This window comes from Nerophis lumbriciformis, linkage group LG25, assembly GCF_033978685.3.
Source record: "Nerophis lumbriciformis linkage group LG25, RoL_Nlum_v2.1, whole genome shotgun sequence".
Classification (NCBI taxonomy): domain Eukaryota; kingdom Metazoa; phylum Chordata; class Actinopteri; order Syngnathiformes; family Syngnathidae; genus Nerophis; species Nerophis lumbriciformis.
The window spans coordinates 23,837,246-23,848,251 of NC_084572.2; positions in this window are offsets into that span (position 1 = coordinate 23,837,246).

Sequence of the window (11,006 nt, forward strand, 5' to 3'; positions counted from 1 at the left end):
AGGGACTTATAGTCCAAAAAATACGGTATTTGCCGCCCCGTTAGTCAAGAAGCACTGCATTAAATGGGCAGTTTGGAACATGCCAAGTTAAATTTTTACGAGCAAACAATTTTTTCATGCCCCCCCCTAAAGTGAATGTTCATTTATTCATCTTTTTACACTATTGGCCCGTCCCACTATTCAAGAAGCATTGCTTTAGGACAGTGGTTCTCTATTATTTTCTGTCACGCCCCACTTAGGGGACATCATTTTTTTCACGCACCCCCCCGCCTGAAGTTATTGTTGATTTTTTTGATCTGTATGTGCGGAGATGGTTATTTATAAACACTAAAGTTGCTATTACGCAATTTCCTCTCACTCCCCCTTACAGGGGGATTCGCCCCACTATTTAAGAAGCACTGCATTAAACGGGCTGTTTGGAACTTGCTAACAGTTACATTTTACTAGGAAAAACATTTTTTTCACACCCTTCCTAAAGTGAATGTTCACTTATCTTTTTACGTCCCACAATTCAAGAAGCATTGCTTTAATACAGTGGTTCGCAATTCTTTTCTGTCACGCCCCACTTAGGGGACATCATTTTTTTTCACGCCCCCCCTGAAGTTAGTTTATTTTTTATTTGTATGTGCCAAGATAGTTGTTTACTAAAACTAAAGATGCTATTGTGCAATTGCCTCTCTGTCCCCCTTACTAGGGGGCTCACCCCACTATTTAAGAAGCACTGCATTAAACGGGCTGTTTGGAACTTGCTAACAGTTACATTTTACTAGGAAGCAATTTTTTCACACACCCCCTAAAGTGAATGTTCATTTATTCATCTTTTTAGGCTATTGGCCCGCCCCAAAATTCAAAAAGCAATGCTTTAAGACAGTGGTTCTCAATTATTTTCTGTCACGCCCCACTTAGGGGACATCATTTTTTTCACGCCCCCCCTGAAGTTATTGTTTATATTTTATCTGTATGTGCCAAGATAGTTGTTTACTAAAACTAAAGATGCTATTAAGTCATTGCCTCTCACTCCCCCACTAGTCAAGAATCACTGCATTAAATGGGCTGTTTGGAACTTGCTAACAGTTACATTTTACTAGGAAACAGATTTTTTTTTCACGCCCCCCCCTAAATTGAATATTCATGTATTTATCTTTTTACACTATTGGCCCGCCCCACTCTTCAAGAAGCATTGCTTTAAGACAGTGGTTCTCAATTATTTTCTGTCACGCCCCACTTAGGGGACATCATTTTTTTCACGCCCCCCCGCCTGAATTTATTGTTGATTTTTTTTATCTGTATGTGCGTAGATGGTTATTTATAAACACTAAAGTTGTTATTACACAATTTCCTCTCACTCCCCCTTACAGGGGGACTCGCCCCACTATTTAAGAAGCACTGCATTAAACGGGCTGTTTGGAACTTGCTAAGTTACATTTTACGAGGAAACTGAATTTTTTCATGCCCCCCCTAAAGTCAATGTTCATTTATTCATCTTTCTACACTATTTTATCTGTATGTGCCAATATAGTAGTTTACTAAAACTGAAGATGCTATTAGGTTATTGTCTCTCACTCCACGTTACAGAGGGCCCTGCCGCACTAGTCAAGAAGCACTGCATTAAATGGGCTGTTTGGAACTTGCCAAGTTACATTTTACTTGGAAACATAATTTTTTCACGCCCCCCCTCCCCATGTTGAATGTTAATTTCTTAATCTTTTTACGCTATTGCCATATCCACTTTTCAAAAAGCATTGCTTTAGGATCGTGGTTCGCAATTATTTTCTGTCATGCCCCACTTAGGGGACATCATTTTTTTCACGCCCCCCCTGAAGTTAGTTTATTTTTTATTTGTATGTGCCAAGATAGTTGTTTACTAAAACTAAAGATGCTATTGTGCAATTGCCTCTCTGTCCCCCTTACAAGGGGGCTCACCCCACTATTTAAGAAGCACTGCATTAAACGGGCTGTTTGGAACTTGCTAACAGTTACATTTTACTAGGAAACAATTTTTTCACACCCCCCCCTAAGGTGAATGTTCATTTATTCATCTTTTTACAATATTGGCCCGCCCTACAATTCAAAAAGCAACACTTTAAGACAGTGGTTCTCAATTATTTTCTGTCACGCCCCACTTAGGGGACATCATTTTTTTCATCCCCCCCCTGAAGTTATTGTTTATATTTTATCTGTTTGTGCCAAGATAGTTGTTGACTAAAACTAAATATGCTATTACGTCATTGCCTCTCACTCCCCCACTAGTCAAGAAGCACTGCATTAAATGGGCTGTTTGGAACTTGTTAACAGTTACATTTTACTAGGAAACTGATTTCTTTCACGCCCCCCCCCCCTAAATTGAGTGTTAATTTATTTAACTTTTTAGGCTATTAGCCTGCCCCAAAATTGAAGAAGCATTGCTTTAGGACAGTGGTTCTTTATTATTTTCTGTCACGCTCCACTTAAATGACAATTTTTTTCACGCCCCCCTAAATTTGTTTATATTTTATCTGTATGCGCCAAGATAGTTGTTAACTAAAACTAAAGATGCTATTATGCAATTGCGTCTCTCTCACTCCCCCTTACAGGGGGGCTCACCCCACTATTTAAGAAGCACTGCATTAAACAAGCTGTTTGGAACTCGCTAAGTTACATTTTAATAGGAAACCAAATTTTTTCATGCCCCCCTTAAAGTGAATATTCATTTATTTATCTTTTTACGCTATTGGTTTATATTTTATCTGTACTGTATGTGCCAAGATAGTGGTTTACTAGCACTAAATATGCTATTACGTTATTGCCTCTCACTCCCCCTTACAGAAGGGCCCGCCCCACTAGTCAAGAAGTACCGCATTAAACGGGCTGTTTGTAACTTGTTAACAGTTCCATTTTACTAGCAAACAGATTTTTTTTTTTCACGCCCCCCCCTAAATTGTATATTCATGTATTTATCTTTTTACACTATTGGCCCGCCCCACTATTCAAGAAGCATTGCTTTAGGACAGCGGTTCTCAATTATTTTCTGTCACGCCCCACTTAGGGGACATCATTTTTTTCACGCCCCCACCGCCTGAAGTTATTGTTGATTTTTTTTATCTGCATGTGCAGAGATGGTTATTTATAAACACTAAAGTTGCTATTACGCAATTTCCTCTCACTCCCCCTTACAGGGGGACTCGCCCCACTATTTAAGAAGCACTGCATTAAACGGGCTGTTTGGAACTTGCTAACAGTTACATTTTACTAGGAAAAATAATTTTTTCACGCCCCCCTTAAAGTGAATGTTCACTTATCTATCTTTTTACGTCCCACAATTTAAGAAGAATTGCTTTAGAACAATGGTTCTCAATTATTTTCTGTCACGCCCCACTTAGGGTACATCATTTTTTCACGCCCCCCCTGAAGTTATTGTTTATATTTTATCTGTATGTGCCAAGATAGTAGTTTACTAAAACTGAAGATACTATTACGTTATTGTCTCTCACTCCCCCTTACAGAGGGCCCCACTATTTAAAAAGCACTGCATTAAACGGGCCGTTTGGAACTTGCTAAGTTACATTTTACTATGAAACAGAATTTTTTCATGCCCACCCTAAAGTAAATGTTCATTTATTCATCTTTTTACACTATTTTATCTGTATGTGCCAATATAGTAGTTTACTAAAACTAAAGATGCTATTAGGTTATTGTCTCTCACTCCACGTTACAGAGGGCCCCGCCACACTAGTCAAGAAGCACTGTATTAAACGGGCTGTTTGGAACTTGCCAAGTTACATTTGACTTGGAAACATCATTTTTTCACGCCCCCCCCCCCCATGTTGAATGTTCATTTATTTATCTTTTTACGCTATTGCCATGCCCACTATTCAAAAAGCATTGCTTTAGGACAGTGGTTCTTTATTATTTTCTGTCACGCTCCACTTAAATGACAATTTTTTTCATGCCCCCCTGAATTTGTTTATTTTATCTGTATGCGCCAAGGTAGTTAACTAAAACTAAAGATGCTATTATGCAATTGCGTCTCTCTCACTCCCCCTTACAGGGGGGCTCACCCCACTATTTAAGAAGCACTGCATTAAACGGGCTGTTTGGAACTTGCTAAGTTACATTTTAATAGGAAACAGAATTTTTTCATGCCCCCCTTAAAGTGAATTTTCATTTATTTATCTTTTTACGCTATTGGTTTATATTTTATCTGTACTGTTTGTGCCAAGATAGTAGTTTACTAACACTAAATATGCTATTACGTTATTGCCTCTCATTCCCCCTTACAGATGGGCCCGCTCCACTAGTCAAGACGTACCGCATTAAACGGGCTGTTTGTAACTTGTTAACAGTTCCATTTTACTAGCAAACAGATTTTTTTTTCACCCCCCCCTAAATTGAATATTCATGTATTTATCTTTTTACACTATTAGCCCGTCCCACTATTCAAGAAGCATTGATTTAGGACAGCGGTTCTCAATTATTTTCTGTCACGCCCCACTTAGGGGACATCATTCCCCCCCCCCCCCCCCCCGCCTGAAGTTATTGTTGATTTTTTTTAATCTGTATGTGCGGAGATGGTTATTTATAAACACTAAAGTTGCTATTACGCAATTTCCTCTCACTCCCCCTTACAGGGGGACTCGCCCCACTATTTAAGAAGCACTGCATTAAACGGGCTGTTTGGAACTTGCTAACAGTTACATTTTACTAGGAAAAATAATTTTTTCACGCCCCCCTAAAGTGAATGTTCACTTATCTATCTTTTTACGCCCCACAATTCAAGAAGCATTACTTTAGAACAGTGGTTCTCAATTATTTTCTGTCACGCCCCACTTAGGGGACATCATTTTTTTCACGCCCCCCCTGAAGTTGTTGTTTATATTTTATCTGTATGTGCCAAGATAGTTGTTTACTAAAACTGAGGATGCTATTAAGTTATTGTCTCTCACTCCACGTTACAGAGGGCGCCACTATTTAAAAAGCACTGCATTAAACGGGCCGTTTGGAACTTGCTAAGTTACATTTTACTAGAAAACAGAATTTTTTCATGCTCCCCCTAAAGTGAATATTCATTTATACATCTTTTTACACTATTTTATCTGTATGTGCCAATATAGTAGTTTACTAAAACTAAAGATGCTATTAGGTTATTGTCTCTCACTCCACGTTACAGAGGGCCCCGCCGCACTATTAAAGAAGCACTGCATTAAACGGGCTGTTTGGAACTTTCCAAGTTACATTTTACTCAGAAACATTTTTTCACGCCCCCCCCCTATGTTGAATGTTCATTTATTTATCTTTTTACGCTATTGCCATGCCCACTATTCAAAAAGCATTGCTGTAGGACCGTGATTCTCATTTTCAATGACCGCTTGTCCCTTTTGGGGTTGCAGGGGGTGCTGGAGCCTATCTCAGCTGCACATGGGCGGAAGGCGGGGTACACCCTGGACAAGTCGCCACCTCATCGCAGTAATATTCAAGTCACGAAATGCGAATAGTATTGTTGGCGCTTTTTGAATGGTTATTTATCTGATTTTATGGGTGCAATGAGGAATTTTTATTTACATTTGTTTAGAACGCTTTATAAAAAAAAATCCACCCGTCGTCATGTCTTTCATAATGATTGTGAATAATAGGCAAAATTCCCCAAAAAGTACAGTTCCCCTTGAAGTAGAAGAGGTCCTTGGTCTGCAAGGTTCTTATTTATAGACTCAGTGTCGTGTTGCTGATTAGAAATGGTTTTAGTGATGATGAAATATTTACAAGTTAATCCTTTTCTTAATTTTCTTATGTTTGATTGCACACAATGATTGATAGGAAATTTTAACTTGTTCACCTCTTAAAGCGCCTTTATGATCACAAACTCCTTCATTTGTGTCACAGTTGTTCCAAAAGCAGCTCTGTTGAAAACTGTATTCTGCCTTATTTTGTGTCACTTTTTGCGTGTGGAAATAAAATGTGTTTGCATGCAAACGTTTTGGACAAAGTGGATATCTTTCCCCTTTAATGTCAATCTTGAATGGAATTGTATTTGTTAGTTATGTCATAGGAAATAATTAGTCCTATCAAATGATAATTCTTTAAGCAGCTCAATCACGCTTTTGAATACGGATTAATCACAGGTTATTTTTAAAGTGTTTTTATTTATTTATAGTATCCATCCATTTTCTACCGCTTATTCCCTTTGGGGTCGCGGGGGGGCGCTGGAGCCTATCTCAGCTACAATCGGGCGGAAGGCGGTGTACACCCTGGACAAGTCGCCACCTCATCGCAGGGCCAACACAGATAGACAGACAACATTCACACTCACATTCACACACTAGGGCCAATTTAGTGTTGCCAATCAACTTATCCCCAGGTGCATGTCTTTGGAAGTGGGAGGAAGCCGGAGTACCCGGAGGGAACCCACGCAGTCACGGGGAGGACATGCAAACTCCACACAGAAAGATCCCGAGCCCGGGATTGAACCCAAGACTACTCAGGACCTTCGTATTGTGAGGCAGATGCACTAACCCCTCTGCCACCGTGAAGCCAGTAAAAAATATCACTGCTTTGCACACTCTTGGCATTCTCTCGATGAGCTTCAAGCACACCTGTGAAGTGAAAACCATTTCTCTTGAAGCTCATCAAGAGGGGTGGCTATTTTGAAGAAACTAGAATATAAAACATGTTTTCAGTTATTTCACCTTTTTAGTTTAAGTACATAACTCCACGTGTATTCATTCATAGTTTTGATGCCTTCAGTGACAATCTACCATGTAAATAGTCATGAAAATAAAGAAAACACATTGAATGAGGATTGATTGATTGCAACTTTTATTAGTAGATTTCTCTATTGTATTTCCTACAATGTATTAAAACATGTCCTACACTTTCTCTCTGATGGCAACAGTCACACAGCCTGTATTATGTTTCCCCATCAATTTCAGTGAACTATTTAGATATGTATGTCCTAATCTCATTCTAGTAACAATGTCTTCTTCCTTCCTATTTCTACCCCCTCCTCTCATTACACCTACTCTCCTCTCCTCTGGACTTTGTAATACTCTCTACCTTTTGTTTCCTTATTCCAATTATCCGGCCACTTTTTATTGTGTTCTATCTTAATTATGTTCTTCACTTCTTCTTTACTGTGGTTAACCTCCATGTTTACTTCTGTATAAGTGGTTGCTTGTTTTGCGTATCTATCTGCTAACTCCTTGCCCACAACGCCTTCATGAGCAGGAACCAGAGAAATGTTACCACACCTCCCGCTTTATTTATTCTGCAGATTGCTGAACTATTTCATAAATTAATTTTGTCTTGCGGGGGGTGTATATTGTAGCTTCCCGGAAGAGTTAGTGCTGCAAAGGTTTCTGGGTATTTGTTCTGTTGTGTTTATGTTGTGTTACGGTGCGGCTGTTCTCCCGAAATGAGTTTGTCATTCTTGTTTGGTGTGGGTTCACAGTGTGGCGCATATTTGTAACAGTGTTAAAGTTGTTTATACGGCCACCCTCAGTGTGACCTGTTTGGCTGTGTGAAAAGCCGCAGTGCCTTTAAGGTTTATTGGCGCTCTGTACTTCTCCCTACGTCCGTGTACACAGCGGCGTTTTAAAAAGTCATAAATTTTACTTTTTGAAACCAATACCGATAATTTTGAAACCGATACCGATAATTTCCGATATTACATTTTAAAGCATTTATCGGCTGATAATATCGGACTGCCGATATTATCGGACATCTCTACTAAAAACATTTCCTCAATCCATTGTTCTACCTGGTAACTATTAAAATTTATATTCTTTAATATATATAAATAAATATCAATATATAAATATATATAAATAATATAGATAACATGCTTACCTTTGGGTTGGCATACATCCACGGCGGAATTGCAGGGATTGGTACTGTAGGGCTAACTTTAATATCGTCAATTTGAGCTTTTTCCACATATGTCTCCTATTATCCACCCGAAACTATTCATTTTTTTCATCTCTTTTTCTTGGCAGTTTAGTAACACTTGATGAGTAGAATGTCCTTGCTTCCAGCGAGGATCCTTGGGTCCACTGGTCTATATACAGCTCGCCCTCATCACTCCCAGGTGTGCTGATTGCTCATTGTCCACAGCTTTGCCGGCATGTGGGCGTGATGCGCTGCCAACGGAGGTGCTGGCAGACCCAGCTGCCGGAGAAAAGCGGGTTCGAGCCCGTGCCGTGACATTAATATTATACTTGCAAAATGATAATTCAGTTCAGTATCAGTTTATTTCTAACATGCATATACGATACAATGTAATGCATCACACAATTCCAGTTGTTTCATTACAGCACGTCCGAAAAGGAGCAGGAAAAAGCTAAGATTATTTAATCCTACCCCTTTTCATTCCATAGCAATTGTATTCTATTTCCTTGTTCTCTGTAACATAACAGTGAACAAATGAATAATAAATAGAGTAAGTAAACAAATATTAAATACATAAATTATGTTTGTAGCAATGAAAAAAATAAAAAATAAAAAAATAAAAAAATAAAAAATAAAATAGGGTTTAAGATATTCATCATAATTCTTGTTCTGTGTACTTTGTGAACACTTGTAGTTTGAACAGTCTCTTAAACTGAGTCATATTGGTACTTTGTTTGATTTATTTGGTTAATCCATTCCATAATGTAATTCCACATACTGATATGCTAAAGGTTTTAAGTGTTGTACGAACATACACATGTTTTAAATTAGATTTTCCTCTAAGGTTATATTTCTCCTCTTTTGTTGAGAAAAATTGTTGTACATTCTTGGATAGCAGGTTATAGTTTGCTTTGTACATCATTGTGGAGGGGGGCGTGGCCTGCGGACCTGCAGCGAAACGGGGTGTGCCAGGACCGGCTTCGAGATCAGCGACAGGTGATTAGATAACCAGGCCCAGGTGGGCCATCTACGCACCTGTCGCTGATCTCGAAGCCGGTCCTGGCACACCCCGTTTCGCTGCAGGTCCGCGGGCCACGCCCCCCTCCACAATCATTTTACAAATGTACCAAATCGTTGAATTTCAATATTTGTGATTTTAATAAATAAAGGGTTTGTATGTTCTCTATGTCCAACATTATGTATTATTCTAATTGATCTTTTTTGTAACACCGTCAGTGAATGAAGGGCACATTTGTAGTTGTTTCCCCATATTTCTGCACAATAACTCAGATATGGTAACACTAGTGAGCAGTAAAGAATATGAAGTGATTTTTGGTCTAGAACAGGGGTGTCAAACTCAAATACAGAGTGGGCCAAAATGTACAACTGAACAAAGCCGCGGGCCAAGGTTGAACAAATTAACCTTTTAATAGGGACCCAAACAAGTTTTGCATTGAATATTGAACACGCAAGGCTTATATAACTTTATAGTGACATGCAAAATCGAGTTTCATATAATAATAATAATAATTAAAAAATATCAATGGCATATCAAATACAATTTAAATAAAAATGTAATGCCTCTTTTCTATTTGCAGCCTTCTGAGGTACGTAAATATCAAAATAAACTTTTTCCACAGGCTAATAATACATTTGAAAATAAAATAACAATAATGAATGAATCAAACATTCAAGCCTTGAAGTAGCAAGAGAAAGTGCATGAATATAACGTTAATTATTGCTCAGTTTGCTACACTAATTTGCTTTAACACTGAATATGGAACAAGCAACACTTATATAACTTTATAGTGCAACTTAAAAAAAATAAACGAAAAAACATCAATGGTATGTTAAATAAAATTTAAATAAAACATTGAATGCCTCTTTTCTATTTGCAGCCTTCTGAGGTAAATATTAACATTAACTTGGTGGGGGGAGGCGGGGTTTGGTGGTAGCGGGGTGTGTATATTATAGCATCCCCGAAGAGTTAGTGCTGCAAGGGGTTCTGGGTATTTGTTCTGTTGTGTTACGGTGCGGATGTTCTCCCAAAATGTGTTTGTCATTCTTGTTTGGTGTGGGTTCACAGTGTGGTGCATATTTGTAGCAGTGTTAAAGTTGTTTATACGGCCACCCTCAGTGTGACCTGTATGGCTGTTGACCAAGTATGCTTGCATTCATTTGTTTGTGTGTAAAAGCCACATATGTTACGTGACTGGGCCGGCACGCTGGTTGTATGGAGGAAAAGCGGACGTGACGACATGTTATAGAGGACGTTGAAGGCAGTGCCTTTAAGGCACGCTTCCAATAATGTTATCCGGGTGGAAATCGGGAGAATGGTTGCCCCGGGAGATTTTCGGGAGAGGCACTGAAATTCGGGAGTCTCCCAGGAAAATCGGGAGGGTTGGCAAGTATGAGTATTAGCGATGAATGCACCGCCGCTGTATAATACCGGCGGGCCAGCTCTAATGTTAAATTGATATTGCCTCAAGGGCCAAATTAAATTACACGGCGGGCCAAATTTGGCCCGCGGGCCAGAGTTTGACACCCATGGTCTAGAACATGTTTTGCTTTAGTCATTATTGACGTGTTTCTTGCTACTTTATGTTGTATATTTTTTACAAGAGATTTCCAATTCATTTTATCATCTATTGTTACACCCAAAAATGTGTTTTCTTTTACCCTTTCAAGGGTAACATGGCGATGATAAAACAAGATGTAACAACTGGACAGCAGTTATAATCAGGACAATTTTAAATGTGGCAATAAAGAAATAGATTTTATTATCAAAAACAATTAAGATTTATTAACACACATGAGATTACCAAACATCGGAATCGTTGAGTACCGGTATCGATTCCCAGGTACCCATCCTTATTCCCTAGCTGTATGTTATGTATACCATTTTCTAAAGCCAGTAATCATATAGAGGAATTATATTTGGACTGTTTGTCGGGACAAGTCCACAAGGGGCAGCTTTGTCGTGAACTTGAATACTTGTTGCCACAAAAGGTTTTAACCCCTTGAGACATGTTGACTTGGACAATTCAGATGCAAGAAAATGGTTTTATCGCCGGAATGGGGGAGGGAAGCGTGTCCCCCTCCGCCCCAATTACTGGACCCGTGTCTCGTCCCATGGTCTACATGCGAGC